The 18,923-nt window shown below is 35.4% G+C and overlaps 1 protein-coding gene across 2 annotated transcripts in view; it reads left to right on the forward strand.

Annotated features, from left to right (window-relative positions):
- The window catches only part of lft (Limb expression 1 family member lowfat), a 302,779-nt gene that overhangs the window by 169,249 nt on the left and 114,607 nt on the right, over positions 1 to 18,923 (forward strand). The gene's annotated exons all lie outside the window — the stretch shown is intronic.

Raw genomic sequence — 18,923 nt, forward strand, 5'->3', positions numbered from 1 at the left:
TACTTTGTATTGAAAAAGTAACACTACGGTAAAAAAAAAAAAAAGAACGGCTTTAACCACAGGAGTAGGCCTCTTCTTCTTCCACCCCGTTACCTTTGTCCCTTTTCTTTTGTGTTTTTTAGGTTTTTTTTCTGCCACCAGGTTATAGACAAGTAAAAGAAGATTGCATTGGTTTCAGTGGTTCCCTTTGCTCAAACAACTTTATTTTTTCTTCATTTGATTCAATTATACAATATGTTTAAAACATTATTTCTTTTTCATGGCTGTTCTAAACTTGCGGTATCTTAGTGGTAGAACCATCGTGTATGGACCGTAAGTTCTTGGGTTCGATTTTTGGTTGTGCCCTTTGGATAAGCTGTTCCTTGGATAATCCTCGTTTTGTATCATGTGAGTCATTATCTTCTATATCTTATAAAGGTAAATGGTATTACCCGATATCAATTACATGGGGCCACGGTGGCTCAGTGGTAGAGCGTTCACCTCTGGTGCTTGTGGTCCCGGGTTCGATCCCAACCCCCGCCAAGTGAACTTTGCGGTGGACAAACACCGTGTGCGTGGGTTTTCTCGGGGTTCTCCCGTTTCCTCCCACTTTCTTCATTCCACCATTTCATTTATTACTCATCATCATCGTCTCCTTTAGCCTAACCAGCATAACCGTGGGACGTAAAACTCAAAGATTTCATTTCATTTTCCGATATCAATTACAATTTTCTTGTGCTTATATAGTTCGGTGGGAGAAACCTGGGGTCAATTTCTGGTCAGCGCTCATGTGGTTCGAATTTCACGTTATGTTATAGATCCTAGTTGCTGAAAAGAAACAACTCGATCAATTCAACCAGGAAACAAAACAAACTACAGTAGATAAATAAGCTGTGATAAAGGCAGTAAAGAGGATTATGTGATAGTCGAAGGAGCATTTTGCAGTGAGAAAATCTGTATATCCTTTATTATAGACAACCAACATTTCGTTTCTACTGTGCAGGTTGCATAAGAACTAGGAAATGCGAGTCTGTTAAAAAAACTCGGACGAGGTAATCGCTCTATGTATTGCAAAAAAAAAGAACAAAAAATAAATAAAAGATGTCTTTTTGTTCAAGAGGTATCGTATAGAACAAAAGATGGACGGACGGGCTGACAGTAGATTCTTATAACGTCTACTGCGTGATGATAATAAGTAACTAGGAGTATACAATTCAGTAACTTGGGATGCCCGGGTTCGATTCCCGGCGGGAGCTCATGTGGTTCGGATTCCACGTTCATCAGTAGGTCCACGTCTCATATAGCCTCGCTGCTGAACGGGACGTTAAACTGAAAATCAACTCAACTCAACAATTCAGTAACTCACGGAAGACACGGATACACATAAGGTTGCACATGTTCAATGATTTAAAAAAAAAACGGTATCCTTAAAGATTGTAATATAGCGCTCATGTCTCGTACTGTCATCGTATCTGTGTTTTTTTCTCGGAGTTCTCCAGTTTCCTCTTACATTCCCATTCCATCAATTATTCCATCATCATTTATTTGCTTTAATAATCCGCCTCCCTTAGCCTAATGGTCAGTGGTCGAAGTGAGGCGGTATGCGGTGGTATGCTATACCGCCTCTGTTTTTTCAGTGACGAAGACTTTACAATGATGAAGTCATACCGTCACTGGAAATACCTTTAATAAATCTACTTTTATACACAGTAACTGACGATAGATTAGCACGTGAAAAGATTTTTTATTTCTTATGTAGAAATTATTTCTAAGTTGACAACCCCGTCGTTTTTATCATTTTTTCTACTTTTGTTTTTAAAAATGAGATGTCTTCAAAGAAGTTCATCTAGTTTATGTTTTGATGTGCCATATTAAATTGTTTCTTTCTTATGTAGGTATGTGTCTTCCTGCCTTAATGCATTTAAATGTCGTGTTTCGAACATGGGCAGATTTGGGGATTGTCTGCTGTGGCGACAGATCTTCCGGGGGTTTGGAATACCCCTCAGTCGAGTGGGGGATCCCTGAGTTTTCCCGCAGTAAATTGTTAATATAAAAACCTGGTTTTTTGAGGGGTTTCGTGCTTAATTCTCTAGAACGCAACATAAGGGAATATTTTTTAATTTTTTTTTTCAGGAAATTGCTAGCGGGGAATCAGTGTATTCCAGATCACATCCGTAAGACGTTGTCACTTCACTTATAGAGTTGGCTTGAGCTCATGTGGTTCGGATTCCACGTTAATCAGTAGGTCCACGTCTCATAAAACCTCGCTGCTGAACGAGACGTTAAACTCAAAATCAACTCAACTCAACTCACTTATAGAGTTAGGATGCTAATGTCATTTCCATAAATCGCACATTCTTAAAAACTTGATTCCTTCCTTGCTTGTATCACAGAAGCTAAGACTGACAACATTCAACAGTTTCCGAATGATTGATTGTTCGTAGAATGTTCCCTTCGTTCAGTCCTTGAAATGTAACAAACAAGTTGCTTTTCGTATGCGTTAAAACATTGAAAGAAAGGGATAAAAGATACGGGAGCAACAAAGGAAAACTGTAGCGTCAAGAAGAAATTATGCATATTGCGACAGCCAAAAATGGTTAACGAGAGATTTATTTTTTTTTTCTAATGAAGATATTCATAATAATTTATATGAAGCGTAGTTTGGTAGCAATGAGGAAGAAAGGACTGTGGAGACAATTGTGTTGATATTTATTTCTTTTTAGATTCTTCAACACTAAGAATTATGCACCGGTAACTATATTATGTTGAAATGTTTCCGCTCCTCCGATCTCCTACGTTTCCAATTGCGCTTCCTGGCCCTTAATCTTCCGTTGTAGACTTTGCGAGGAAGTGACAAATTTGTATTTGCTAATGCAAAGAAAGTATCCTTGTACAAAAATTAGTATATTTGTGCAAAAAGTTCAAAACAACCATGCAATAATAGTAAAATTGTCTTTTACTCCTCAGAGTGGAATTCCGAAAAATTACCACACCTAAATGAGATATTTGTAGTGCAGACTATTCTATGTTTAAAAAAGACCTCAATGTATCAGATTTCCATTTTCAGCTACTACAGTTTAACTTGCTTTATTTTTTTTCTTTCTTTTTTTACTCATTGTTTGATAAATTAATTCGCGTCTCTTTTTTCCTTGGAGTATTATACTGTGTAGGGCAGAAACATTGATTTCGCAAAAATAATGAAAAAGACTGGGAACTTTCGAAATATGGGTATGGAGAAGAATGGGGGAAAATAGTTGAGTCAAGCGAAAAACGAATGATAGTATGTTAGACATGGTGAGGGAGGAAAGATCAATTTTAGATATTGCTGAGAAGAGGAAGAGAAGCTGGTTGGGGCATTGGCTAACAAGAAACTGTATCATGAGGGACTCACTTGAGGGTATGGTGGTAGGAAACAGAAGGAGGGGACGAAGGAGATGCAGCACTGCACTCTAGTGGACACATGCAGCACAGCACTCTAGTGGACTAATAGTGAACCTCCTCATTAAAAACGTGTATTTTGGCGCACTCCCCCTCCTTGTCCAAAAGAATCCGTTGTTTCGGAAGCGTCGAAACTTGTTTTTCTTTTATGTCAGCGGGAGGGGATAGCGGGTACCAAGCAAGACGTCCCAGAAAGTTGCGCATCGCTCAACTCCTTGCAAGATGAAAAAAATGTTTTATGACTCTTTCAAGACTATGTATAGACGGTGAAATATGGTAGGGTTTCAAGATTTTTTTTAATGACAGCTACAAGTTCTTCTAACGTGACAATGAGGCATTAGACTATTTTACGGCCACATTGGATAGTGTTACTTGATTCAAAGTACAATCCTGTATTATTTCTGCTTCTTTTCTAATGTAATTGTAGATATTAGTCATTTTAGACTTCATGACTTTCTGACAATCGGCGATATGGGACGTTTTTGCCTCCCTTTCTGGTGAAACGAAGTATGAGTGTAAATAAATGAAGACTTTCCTCCTTAGGTTCCTGCGTTTTCAATAATTCTTTCTATTTTTCCCTTGCCTACGTCATAATATAACGTATAATGTCCAAAATTGAGAGTTATGAGTACATCAGTTTTGACCGGCGTTAATAAATTGGTCAGCGAGTCACTTTAGCCTCTCCTGATCATTACTTAAATAAAGGTATATCCTTGAAAGAAAATCAAGAGGAAGAAATATATGTTTTTATAAGGAAAGTTTTCGATTGTGTGTTGAATATGGAGCATATACAGATATGAACAAATTTTCCTCATCTGAGATTTTTTTAATATAGTTTTTTTTTATTTAAAAGGAAAGAGACCGAGTTTTCTTTTTTCTACTTCCCCTTCTCCCCCCAACTTTCATCGAGTTACCTTGGCATCCCATTATTGAAATAAAATTGATACGTTTCTATCACGCGTTAAAATTTCCCCCAGCTACTACAATATTTAACGATGAAGTTCTTGATAGTATTGGATTCTATTATCAGTCGGTTATCACTTATTAGCGTATACCAATCGACAGATATCATTGAGCTGATCAAAGTTCAGTATGAAAGTTCATGGTAGTTCCCGAGAAGATGAAGAAAATTTTTTTTTTTGTAAATCTAAAAATTATGATGCCTATAAAGATGAAATCTTTCAGTTTAACGTCTCACGATTATTATTCCCATTAGGCTAAAGGAGACGGATGATTAAGGTAAATGAAGGATGGTGGAGGAATACAGTGGAATGAGAATGTGGGAAGAAACGGGAGTACCCTCGAGAAAACCCAAGAACAAGATGTTGTCTCCCAGAAATTTACTTGGCCGGAGATCGAACCGGGGACCCCATGCGCCAGAGGTACTTACGATATTAAGATGAAGCTGATAATATAACCTCATAGTTATGACGCTAACAAGTCGACTGTATATAATATGGTTATTGAAATACAGGCCAAAATTATCATTAACTTTTGACCTTTAATTTCTGTTGAAATAAAATTTTCTTTAAAGGTAAGAATATATCAGTCGATCGAACAAATAGGGCTGAACAAAATGACATGCTTGAGTGTAAAATCGAATGCGTAATTTGTGAGAAATTCGATAAAAATGATTTCTTATGGCGCTAAAGATAGAGTCGTTTGACTCGTTCGTTGCCAATATTATGTGGTTATAAGTGTCTATTCTACTGGAAAAGATTATTTATTTATTTTTTTATTTATTGTATATGAAGAATATTCGCGAAGAAATTAACGAATTTGTGTTATTATTCTCTTAAAAATCTTTTGACGTCGTGAATTCTGTCAAGAAATTTGAAGTTTAAAATATATAAAACGATATTCATGCCTCTTGTGCTGTATGATTGCAAAACATGGTTGCTTACTTGGAGGAAAGAACGTAGATTGAAGGTATTTAAGAATCAAGATCCTTAGACGAAAATTCAGATCCAAGAGGAACGGGGCTGGGGAATAGCGGAAGCTTCGTAACGAGGAACTACATAATTTATACTGTTTACGAAACATTAAGAGTCATCAAGTCTAGCAGGCTCAGGTGGACAGGTCATGTAGCCAGAATGGAAGAAAGTAGGAACGCTTTCAAAGTCTTAACTGGAATACCAATCGGAAAGCCTTCATTAGAAAGACCTAGGCGCAGATGGAAGGACAATATTAAGTTGAATCTCTCAGAAATAGGAGTACAAAGTAGAAATTGAATCCAGTTGGCTAAGGATAGAAGTCAATGGAGAGCTTTTGTGAACGCAGCATTGAACTTCCGGGTTCCGTAGGCCATAGAGTTAGTTAGATATATCAAGAATATTCATAAGGAACTAGCAGATTGTATCTATGATATTGTTGTTTGATTTCTAATAACAGTGACGCATGTGTTATTTGTACTATGAACTAGAAAGGAGATTTTTTGTAAGATAAATGAAAAAAAAATGAGACTAAAAACATTAGTCGCTCTTCCTAAGTTAAGGACTAACGTTTATATGGATATATTAGGTTCATAAGACTATAATCTACTATGATCAGTGTGTTCCATCCTTGATGCGATGCACTTATCACATGACCACAATTAAATTTTATTTCATTTTAGTGTTCCTTTCAGCAGCGAGGCCATGTTGGACGTAGACCTACTGATTAACGTAGAATACGAACCACATCAGCTCCCGCCTGGAATCGAACCCGGGTCTGCCACTCCAAACGCGCGTACGCTAACCGCTCAACCACGAGGGAACTCACAACCACAATTAGAGACCTATGTTTGTCGATAATATAAACGTCAGTTAAATACGTATTAAATCGCACCCAATGCTTTTAATTTTAGACCCACTCCTCCACTCAAATTTTCTAGTCCAGTTTATAAAAGCATTGATTTATTTTTATTTCATTATTATTATTATTATTATTATTATTATTATTATTATTATTATTATTATTATTATTATTATTATTATTATTATTATTATTATTATTATTATTTGCAGTTATTATTTTAGTCCTTGTTCAAAAACATCCGATTTAATTACATTTCCTAAAATGTTTTCAACAAAAACGACATGATATTTAGTATGTGACAACCCCTTTTCTTTATGCAACCAAATTTGTTTATATGATATTTGGGTGGTATCTATAGTAGGATAGGATCGATTTTACCTGATACCTATAGTCATGTCGCTATATGAATCGTTCTCCAATTAGCTTTATACAACACTAAACAGCACGCTTCTTATTGGCTGTTGATGATTTCATAACCTTGGAAAACACTCATTTGATCCCACGTCACACCAATAAGCAAGAACTATACAGCTGGAGAAGTTGAGAGGTGTTGCAACACAGCAACTGCTACACGTGCTTCCAGGTCAAGTGGATTGGACCATGCCGGGAGTAATAGCGTCGAAAATATAATATATAATAGTAATCGCACGACGTTAGTGTTTCTTGCTGTACACAACGGCACGTACTATCAGCAACTTCCCTATTTTTTTTTTTAATATATGGTTTATAAAAATTGTTTTTATAAGTTTTCTTTATTTCTGTATTATGATATGGATTTTTCGACTCAAACAAGAGTACATTTTATGCACTTTAATGGTAATATGATCGATAAATAGCAGGACCTGTCAATTTCTTCCACTTGTTTAAATTGTTGTACTTGCCTTCACATTCAACCAGAATGCGTAGAATAACACATACATAGTAAGTACGGTTAGCGCTCCTCTCACCTAAAAACACTGTTAATAGTAATTGAAATTAACTATATATATATATATATATATATATATATATATATATATATATATATATATATATATATATATATATATATATATATACATTAACTGTATATCTGTACCAAAAGTGTGTGCTTGGGTTTACATATCTGTACACACTTTTAGTAAATGAGGTAAACTGCTTCACAAAGGATCAGATACTTAAACGTATTGGCTGCTTCAACATTTCTTTGTTTGATTGACTTCTGGGTTTTCAGTTCTTACAGTATCATAATTGTATTTGATGGTAAGTATCTACTTTCAATACACATAAGAGATCGTATTGAAATTTAAAAAGCCTGCAAATATCGAATTCTTAGTTCATAATACAGTAACTTAGTAAATTTGTATGATCTTGGTTCACCTCCAAATCTCTAGTAGTTTTACTTATACAATTTATTTCTCAAATATTAAAATAGAAGATTTTGAGTTTTCCTTCTGGACATTCTTATACAAACACTAGCAGCGTTCACCCCGCTTCGCTGCGGTCACCCCGGAACGCAATAAACTTTGTTACTTAGATAATTTTTACTTTTTCGCTTTCAAGTGATATGATAAAAACCATAGAAGATTGCAGTAAATCTTAACATTATATCGCCTGTCATTTATGTTAACCCGCCCCGCTTCGCTGCGGTCATCCCGGTGCTGGCATATTGTAAAAGTGTCTGTAAAAATAAGCAAATCAATTAAAAAATTTTAAACAGAAGATTCAAGCTATTTTCCGCTGTATATCGCCTGTCATTTATGTTAACCCGCCGAGTGACACGGTCATGCGGGTTGCATATAAATACGTTTATTTTTACCTATGATGAACTAATAACAAAGGATTTGTACGTTATGGACACTTGAATGGTCAATTATCTCAAGACACTGGTAATTAAAAATTAAAGTGATATGATAAAAACCATCTAGGGTCCAAATCCTAATAACCCCCAAAAATGAAAGAAATTGGTTCAGCCGTATTAGCGTGATGAGCGGACAAAATATTGTACGTTCTCTTTTATATATATAGATGTAACTTTTGCGTTGCAAAATTAGACATATTTTGTAGTTTTACAACGCAAACGTTAGTTAAATTCGGTGTCCTCTGTGCCTTTTTTTTTAACACTAAAGAAATGAAGATGCAGAAAGTATGTAATTTGTCTCTAAAGAAAGGTATTTTAATCACCACAAAATGACATATACACATCGAAATTTTCCCTTGAGTTGCTATACTGTTTTCGAATTATAAATTTTTGTCGAGGACTGTATGTTGGTTAATTGCATTTTAATGCTATAGTAGACAAGGATAGCTAGTTACTGCTTGCATCCCTTTATTAAAAAGAGTATATTCCTTCTAGCTCCAGTTGCTTAGATGCTATGTTGTTGTGCAACCACTTAGTTCTCTGTTTCAAGTGCTTTTCGAGGAACTTTTCAAAAGAAATAATAAAGACAGCAATGTAAAACAACTTGAAAAATCTCGAGCTCATGCACTAGGCAATGCTTGTGAGGTCAACAGCACCATCTCTCCAATAAAGTAACTGCAAACGAACTCTTGGGTGAGACGAAAGAATTTCAGTACGCAGAATTCCCCTCAAGTCGTTTGTACTTTCAGCAACGTTTACAAGTTCAAAGAAACAGAAATCATAAATTTCGAAATAATTTAACATGTCATATATATACGTTTACGTACATACATTAAAGTGCAAAAATTGTTTTCCGCTAATTGCGTTTTTATTTTGAAAGTTGTAAAAATCTGAAAGATTAAAGAAATAAGACGTTCAGAGCACAAGGGGATATAATATCTGGACATGAATCTTTAAAGCTCCGAAAAGAGCTGCAGATAGAGATAAGCTCTGAAAGGATCTTCAGGTAGAGATAAGCTCTGAAAGGAGCTTCAGATAGAGATAAGTTTTGAAAATTTCTTCAAATACAGATAAGCTCTGAAAGAAGCTTCAGACAGAGATAAGCTCTGATAAGATCTTCAGGTAGAGATAAGCTCTGAAAGGAGCTTCAGATAGAGATAAGCTTTGAAAATTTCTTCAAATACAGATAAACTCTGAAAGGAGCTTCAGACAGAGATAAGCTCTGAAAGGATCTTCAGGTGGGAATAAGCTCTGAAAGGAGCTTCAGATAGAGATAAGCTTTGAAAATTTTTTCAAATACAGATAAGCTCTGAAAGGAGCTTCAGACAGAGATAAGCTCTGAAAGGAGCTTCAGATAGAGATCTTAAGGATGAAATTGTCCAAAATAACCAAAAAGTGGACCCGATTCCCTTGTCTACTGAACGCGCCAAATGCCTTATTTAACCTATAACTGGTGTTTGTCGAATGACATTGCTGCTACGCATATTCAAATACATTTTCCATAAATATATGTATCCAGCCAGAAATAGTTCAAACTATTTGCATTTTCCTATACTTCAATGCGTCCATTTTCCTTAATTCAGTTGATGGCTATCGCACTAGTCTTTTTTTATACGAAGCCACGGGTTCAACTTCCGGTTGCAAGAAAAGTACGGTAATTTAGATCACACTTTAGTCTATAGGTCTCGTTCTGTATTGCATTGCTGAGGATGAATACAAATTACTTAGTGAATTAATTAATATTGTATGGTTTAATCGTGCACAGGCGCATACTAAAAAAAAAAAAAATATTGGGAGGAGGTCAAGTTTCTTTGGAGGGGGTACAATATTACAAGCCATTATGTTTATGTATTCTTGAGCGGGTATTATTCTGCACCCGAAAAGACTATAAGTAGTTGGATGGTATAGAACCAGAGTGAACCAACTCCACTTTCAGCTGATTTTGAGATAATAGTATTTGCTGATTCTTAAGTTGGTACTGTTTGTGCTTGTAGAATGAATGCGCTGTAACACTAAAGATATACTACATTGACTTGACACCTAGTCTTCCGTTGCAAGCGCTGCTATCAGCTGAAGGAGTTCCACTCCCTTTCGCCATCCGCTCTCCCGCTTAGCAACAGCTGAACCCTTATTGGCTCAACAAGTGGGTGTGTCGAGGGTGAGCTTTAATTCGCATTTTTGCCACGGATCAAGACATTTTGGCAGCACTATACTAAAGTGGTGTACTGTCGTGTTAAAAAAGCGAAGCTTACAGTAAACCTCAGAAGAGTGGAAACTTCACCTCTAAGTTTTCCCGTTTTCTAGTTCATGACATTTGGTTCACTCTGGTTCTACACTACCCAATTGTATAATACTTTCTCTTATATTTTCAGAAAAAGTGAAAAAAAGATTGTTTTGTAAGAGAAAGAGTACTAATTAAGTGTAAGATCAAATTTTTATGCCGCATCAACCATTTCCCTGTTAAACAAATATAATTTTATTGAGAAAGAGTACAAATATATGTTAAGTTATAAAGTTTTTTTTTTGGGGGGGGGAGAGGTCCGAACTCGGTGGACTCCTCGTGGGTGCCCCCCTGATTATGCATTGTTTATTCTGTAACAGCAAAACGTGGACATTCAATTTCCCAGATCTAAATCATGTCATTTGCGTAATTCGCATCCACCACACTAGTTCTTGATTAATCATAGATGAGTATGTTAATTAATTTACTAATTAAAGAGACAACTTTCATAAAAACTGACATTTCAGAAAAGTGATGTGTGATCTTACATAGAAACTAAACATAAAGAAGTCGATAGATCAAACAATGTGTTTAAAATGATAGTTTTTTTTTTTGTATGACTTTTAAACAGCCCCCAATGCTGTAACAATCATTGCAAAAACAGGTGACATATTTCTTTGTCAATTATTGCATTCGGTACCCATTACGTATTGGTCTGCAATAATCGATATATCATTTATAATTGCCTTTTTGGAGGTCTTGCGTTGCAATACTCAAATTTCACGAAAGATAATACGTAATGAGTCCTCTGATATGATTCACACCTCAATGTCACCAAATTTCTGGAATACGTGAGGTTGATAACAGTTGCTTCCAAAAAGGATGCCTGACAGCGCGAGATCTAATGGTCTTTCAATAGGACTTAGTATATTACTAGTTCATTTAACCTCGCAACAATATGAAAAGTGATTTGTTACTTTAAGAGTCTTCATCCCGGCGAAATTAAAATACCGCTAATTTTACATTAATTATGTGATATCTTCAAACAGATGAAAGATAATCGAAATGTGGAACAAGAGCGCCCTAGACAATATCATTTTACGTAAGATACCGATATCACGACTCACTTATCTGCTTTCGATTTCGAGCCATTTTGAAAACTGGCATTTATTTTCGCGTTTCTAAACATCTGAAAACATAAAGCCACTAGGTGACTTGTGATAACGGTACCTCACGCAAAATAATATTGTCTAGGGCGCTCTTGTTCCATATTTCAATTATCTTTTATCTATTTGAAGATATCACATAATTACTGTAAAATTGGCGGTATTTTAATTTCGCCGGGATGAAGACTCTTAAACTTTCACAAGAATTCGACGTCGGGTTTCGGATATTAAGTCGTGCACGTGACTCTCAATAGTGATCGTTCCACTGGTCCCGTCAACAGCTTCTCCAGGGTTTGTATGAACAAGAGAACACGACGCTGGTATTAACAAGTGGTCTTATCAGTATGTCGAATATATCTAGATATGGGCTAACATTTTAAATATTCGATATATCGATATATATCATGTTTGGCTTATGATTTATTTTACCCATATGTTCTTACACAGTCATCAGTAAAGGTAATAACAATGTACTTTGTATTGTGAACGAATCCTAGCGGTTTTCTTTGGTTCATAAAGAATCTTATTCTATAAAGTTTCTGAAAGTCGTTCTCAGAATGACTCGCTTTCTGCAAACCTATTTTGTATATAGCACGTAAAGAGAATTATACATTTTTTTCTGATGAATATTTTAGTGCTTTTAATACATATAACTTTACGAAATCTAATAGCTTTTTTAAAAATCAAGGCCAAATGTGACTGTCTAGCCATTGTAAACAAACTCCAAGGAATGCAATGCAATATTTAATTTAATGCCCCACGGTTATGCTATTTAGGGTAAATATGGGAGGAAACTGCAGATTCCCGAGAAAATCCATGAACACGATGTTGTCCATAGCACTGACCGATCATGCCTTTCTTCTAGATACGAACTATGAGGCCAAATTTATACGCGAACTATCACCAATCAACTACAGCGGGAAAGGCAACGGAAGAATGTGTCAAGGGCTTATTCTGAAAGGTACAACTCCTGCATTCAGCTGGAGAAGCTAAGGATAAAATACCTTCTGTCAGGATGGTCAGCCATAAATTTAAATTCGCTTTGGACATTATCCTTATGTATCATATCCTAGTATATTTAATCTACAGATCAGAATTTCGATATTTGTAGTCGATAAATATTTTCATTTACAAAATACAAAAACTTCCTCATTTGTTTGTTTATTTTTATTTCTGTGTGTGCCTATGTGAAAGAGCAAGTTTGAGTTGAAAGAAAGGAGACGAGACAAAAAGACCGTTTCCTACCTTGATCTGTGTGTTGCATTTCAGCATCTCAATAGTATGCTGTGAGTTAATCAGGGTAAACAGAATACAAAAGATAGTGGAGTGTGGAGGTGTGTGTTTAAGAGCAAGATTTACGAGCCTCAGGACGTATTGCGTGCTGCGGAGTAATTTCCAACGGGGGTCAAGTGACCTCTTTCTTTCTTTGCCCGTGCCTCGCTGGCTGACTGACTGTGTGCCTCGGAAGAACACAACACACAACAGAGACACTGCCCGCACAGCACCACGACACGCCAGTGAATACCTTTGCTTCGAGCAAATCTTTCTTTTTTCTCTCTCTCTCTCTCTGTCTCTCTTCTCCTGACCCTTTTGCTTTTTACATTTTCTTCTCTTTTCTTTTCCTTCTGATTTCTTTTTTAACTTCTTTTTTAGTTCTTAACGACAAGAGGATCGTGGGATTGTTCGGAAAATGCTTAACTTTTCTTTTCTGTACACTTCTTTTTGTTTTTTAAAATTCCTTTTTGGTTCCTTCTTTAGCCTCCTTTCTTCTTTCTTCTCCTCTGTCTTAAACAGTTTTTATGAGTCTTTTTCCAACGCCTTTAAGCAGTGCTACCAACTCTTGTTTCCAGGTAGATCATTATTATTAATTTCATATTTCACATTCGAACTCCACCTTCTTAACCACTTTGTTTCTGTGGTTTCCCCAAATTTTTGTCACAATTTTTAAAGCAGTAGTAAACCAGAGGATGATATCCAAATTTGAGGTTCGTAGTGGTCTAATGCATTTAGAAAATATCGTAGTACATAGTTTTTGAGATTACGTTAATGCAATATGATGTGACTACTATTTGAACGAACATCGTAGTTGAAGTTTGCGTTCTGTTCATGAGCATATTGAAATGATAATTTACTTTATTAAGAATCGATCTGCTAATGGAGTTTTGTGTTATTAATATAATAAATAACTTTAATATGCTCATGAAGCTTGCCTCGGTAGAGCTGAATTAACGTATGTGACAGTTATGTTAAACTATTTTACTATTCGTCCCCTCGCCCTAAATGTTTTATTAAAACAGTAACAAAAATTTAATAGTTCATTACAACAAACGTTACTAATACCAAAATTGTGCAAACTTAATTTTCAAAAATGAATAATTCAAATATATCGTATACCTTTTCTTATAAAAATACTAGGTCTTATTTCCTTTTAAATATGTCTTTTCTTTTCTTTTTTTGTAAAAAATAAAATGTCTTGTATACTTAAAAAAAAAACATTCATGCTTTTATAGGTAGTTTAGGCAAATAACAGAATGGACATGGATTAGGCGAATAACATAGCAGACAGCCTCGTAAGTTCTTTAAAAAAACAAACTGCAGGGTACAAAAGTTTGGTTATCAATTTTTCCGTGAGATAATAATTTTTGCAAAGCTTTTGGGAAGTAATATCTCCCATATTTGTAATTTTGGCGTAGTATCTAGCGTCCAGTTTGAAAAAGTAAATGTCATGAGATTGAAGCATCATGAGTACTCACTTTGAAATTCCTAGTAGTACTATTATTATTACTAGTTTTACTACTACTACTAGTACTACCAGAGAAAGAAGCCGGAGAGTTTTCTCTATCAAATGAAATACTGAAGGTTAAGCAAACTTTATAATTAACAACGGCGAAGATACAGTGTTGTTTTAATTTTTCTTGTATTTGCCAACTACAAAACAAATGGACGCTTTTGAAATGTGGGTGTGGAGAAGAATGGAGAAAATATTAGGTGGATCGAATGGAAAAACGAATGAAAGAATTTTTGAAATAGTAGGAAAGAAAAGAACAATTTTAAACATTATTAAGAACAGGAAGAGAAACCGATCGGGGCATTGGATAAGAAGGAACAATATCATGATGAGGGCAGTGCTAGTGGGTATGGTGGTAGGAAAGAGAGGGAGGGGCGAAGTAGATTACAATTAATTGACGATATCAAAGCAGAGAAATCTTACGTGAAGACAAAGAGGTTAGCGGAAGATCGCAGAACATGAAAGCTCCTCCCCACCCAACACAAGTACATACTGATCATGTGTAAAGAATGTTCCTCGAGGTACATTGGAATGTACATGATAGGTACGTGAATAGAGCAATCATGTGAAATACACATGTAAGGAATAAGGTTACTTCCGCCCAAAAGTACGTGCATGACACATACCGAGGAATGTATCTATTATGTGTATATCACGTACCGTGTATGTACTTGACACATTTACTTGGCATTGGCATGTGCCAGGAATGTACTAGGCATGTCAGTAATGTTCCTTAGGGCAGTGCTATGCAACTGGGGGTGCGAGTATTTAAATACTAAAACCTTAACGCTTCATTTTTACGTTCGAATTTAGAAGCTTGTACTTTTAAAAAAAGCCAAGCAATTAACTCTGAAAATATATGCCCTCCTCTGGCATCTGTGTGGCAATTTAACTATCTAGTAAAATACTACAGTAACATTTACGAGCGACCGAGCTCTAACCTATAATCTTAGCATTCAAACCTTTGATTTACGGTTATTTGTGATTTCACGTTTATAACAAAGACAAATATTTTTAAAAGAGTGTAGTTTAAATAAATTACTGAAATAAATATTTGTCACAAAGTTTATCCTTTTAAATTATTGTTCAAAGACCTTTGCCTTTAGTAAGCCTTCTCCGAAATACATGCAAATGAATTGTGCTGCCATCTTTGGAGCTCTTTTAAAATACACATATATGTTTCTCGACAATGAGATCTCAGAAACTACAGGCTCTAGAAAGATGACGTTTTCACTGATCGATTGCAAATTTCATGTAGATTGTCCAGTTCTAATTGAATATTTAAAAAACATGGGCACTATTTCTTTAGTACATTTTTACGGGTACATTGGAAGTGTTGAACTTTCAAAAAAATAAAATAAAACATCACATCCTAATCATTACACATTCCAACACCACACTGTTGTATATAGCGGTTGTATATGTCTCCGGCATTTGTTTCATAGCCAAATAATAATGGAAAAGGAAGGATAACCATTTCCTGAAGGATGTCTATATTATCAGGCTGAATTTCTTTAAGGAGTTAGTTTATACTTACACTTACGTCTTCCCGAAAATTTTATTTAACGTCTAGTTTTAACGTACAGGTTTTGAACTAATTCTCTGCTGTGTAACGTCACAATATAACCATCAATGCTAATTTTATGAGGACAATTCTGCCAGTGGGGTTTAGAATGTTACAACCTAGAGAATGCATCAAACGTCAGAAAATTGCAAAATGACACACACAATATATTACAATGTGGCTAAACTCAGAAAGTGGCTATAGAAGTGAAAAGCATATGGCTAAAAAGCCACTATTGGCTCTTTGGAAATTATGTGACTAACGACGTTCTCAAAATGGCCAGATCTCGTCACAAAGTGGCTAAATTGGCAACCCTAGTCGCAATACGAAACTTACGCACAACCATGCCATGGTACATGGGGTATGTGCCATTCACATTCCTCACATTCCAGTGAAGCATGTAAAAGTACCTTTCAAGTGTCAGAAATTCCTCGAAAGGCACGTACCTAGCGACACGTGCTATGCATATGAAATGTACATTTTTCAAGTACCAGGTACGTAAACGGTACATATGGAACTTAAATGGCACGTTCCTAGAATGTACCTGGTTGGGTGGGTCAGCGGAAGATCCTTGGCAAGTGAACGGCCAGTAATGACAGAATACTTACGAGGATTCTAACTACAATACTAACAATTGAATAAACTTGCAAGTGAATTTGAAATTTTGAATTTATTATCATCCTAGTGTTAGAATAATATTGATTACTAAAACAATTTAAAAGTAAAGTATGCCTCATGTTTGGCCAATGTTGGTTTTATTATTGTCTTTCTTGAAGTCGCATGCTTGTCAGTAGACTAGCAGCGAGGCATGTTTGGTCTGCCATAATTGTAACTTGTAAATTTGAACAAACTATGCAATAACAATGAGAAAGGAAAAACATGTCAATAATATTTTAACATTCATTAAGCATCTTGTGGATGGGCAATTCAATAAAAGTACATTGAATTTTGGGTGAAGATTAAGAATAACGGGCCATTTCTTTCTCAAAATATACATACAGGTACAATCCATTAATTAACAAAGGAAAAATAATGAATTAGGACGACAGTGTTGAGCCTTTTGCGCAGTAGATGTCCCAAATCTCAGGATGTAAAAGTTGCAGCAGGTCAGACCAAACGTCATTTGATAACTGTGACTAGTAGATATGATAAAGTAGTGAAATTATTATAATCAGACGTAAGGTATTGCGGCGTAAAGCTGAGTAAACTTCCCACAAAACTACGCTACATTTGACAATTTTATTCCGATAAATACACAAATGCTGCGCAGGCCCGTGGAAAAAAAAAATGTGCTGTTTATGGGCAAGGTAATTTATCAAAAATACCCAAAACATAGTCCAGTCGCTTTTGTTTTGGGAATTTCGATATCTAAAATACTTCTCACCGTGAACGGCCAATCATAGGAGACGTGAATGATATTCTGGGAAAAGTCGAGCAAGACAGGCATGTAAACACACACATTTTTAACATAAAATACGGGTATTTTCTTTTCTTCTCTTAGTATGGAACAGCTTGTAGGCGATGAAACAAAGTGCTTTAAAGTGGACAGTAACTTCACAGACAAATAACCTGACATTTGTGCAAATCTGTGTGGTCATCACCTCAATAAACTGACATTTGCTTTTACTTATTCAATGATCCGTGTACAATAAATAAACAAATAACATATAACTATTAGAATAGATTAAATGTGTACTCACTATCTCTATCATCCATGTAAAATACCATTCTCTGTTTCAATTCTGATAAGAGAAGGTAGAAGAATTCGAGATCAATTTTCTGTTGGAACTCGTTAAGATAATTTTACCGTATATTAGGCGGGCGAATTCCTGAGAATCCAATCTACCTAGAGTGTTGTTGAGAGAACGAAACTCTTGTAATTTTTTGTAGGATAAAAAGCACATTTCACTTGGCCAATAGTATTGGTTTATTTATTTATACATATTACTGGTCATTACCAGCATCTATGGCCTTTAAGCATGTCAGGTATGAGACATGACGTCCTTCGGCGAGCATACTGTCCGAAAAAGGATGGAAGGAAAGAAGTACCCTGGGACCTGTACGTTAAGTATCAGCCTGATATTTGCCTGATGTAAATGAGGAAGACCCAGGAAAAACCTCAAATAAGATGGCTGGTCCGAAAAAGCTGTAAGACCTTTTCGACTGAGTGTCCCAACCGGGATCTAATATCGCAGTTTCAAGACAATAAGAACTTTTATTCTAGCGACAATAAGAGAAAATGTGATCGTGAAAAAATCGAAATCGAATTTAAAATCTGATCCATTGTGTACAATACCTGTACCAAATCAAAAACAGTTCTTACAGTAAGTGAAAGAAGCAGCACATTACTCGTGTTTGTAAAAAATGTCAATGCCTAGCAGAAGTATAAATGAAACAAAATAAACAGATTTGCCACAAAAACATTGAGCTACCTATCAAAAATAATCTATTTACTGTATGCATATCTATTTACTCTACATCCAAACTTTCAAATGAAATTGAAAAGAAAAAAGACATAGTAGTGTCCTAGTCTTTTTGTCTAGTACAGGCTGAGGCAACAGCAGGACCACATAATCAGAGGAAACAGTACCTATGTCCTCTTGTTCTGGCCAGTAAAACCTAGTACCATTCATATTTTTGCGATCAAATCTGACATTATAAAAAGAATCAACTACTTGAATTACTTGGCCAATGAAATGCTTTACTGATTTCTTTCCGAAGTACGGTATTTAACAAATAATTACTGTCCAACTTTAATTACAGTATGATTTTCATGTTCATCATTAAAATATATATATATATATATATATATATATATATATATATATATATATATATATATATATATCAATAAATACCATTGTCTGTACACATTGTTTTGTTAAGGCTCACTATCAGGCTAAAAGTGGGGCAAGTACATTAACTATGAATATATTATTATTGTTCAGCATTGTCCCGCTGCTCAGCATTGCCCCATTCCGATAATATTTTGCCCCTCTTTGCATAATGTCACTTTTAGGCAATACAACTTGGGTGACCACTACGGTAATAGTTCCAGATAGCGACACTGATATATATCCTACAATAATCTGCCTGGAAAACATTTCTAAATTTCATTTGTCAAAAAGTAC

This window comes from Thermobia domestica, chromosome 16 (genome assembly GCF_964235325.1).
Source record: "Thermobia domestica chromosome 16, izTheDome1.hap1.1, whole genome shotgun sequence".
Taxonomy (NCBI): domain Eukaryota; kingdom Metazoa; phylum Arthropoda; class Insecta; order Zygentoma; family Lepismatidae; genus Thermobia; species Thermobia domestica.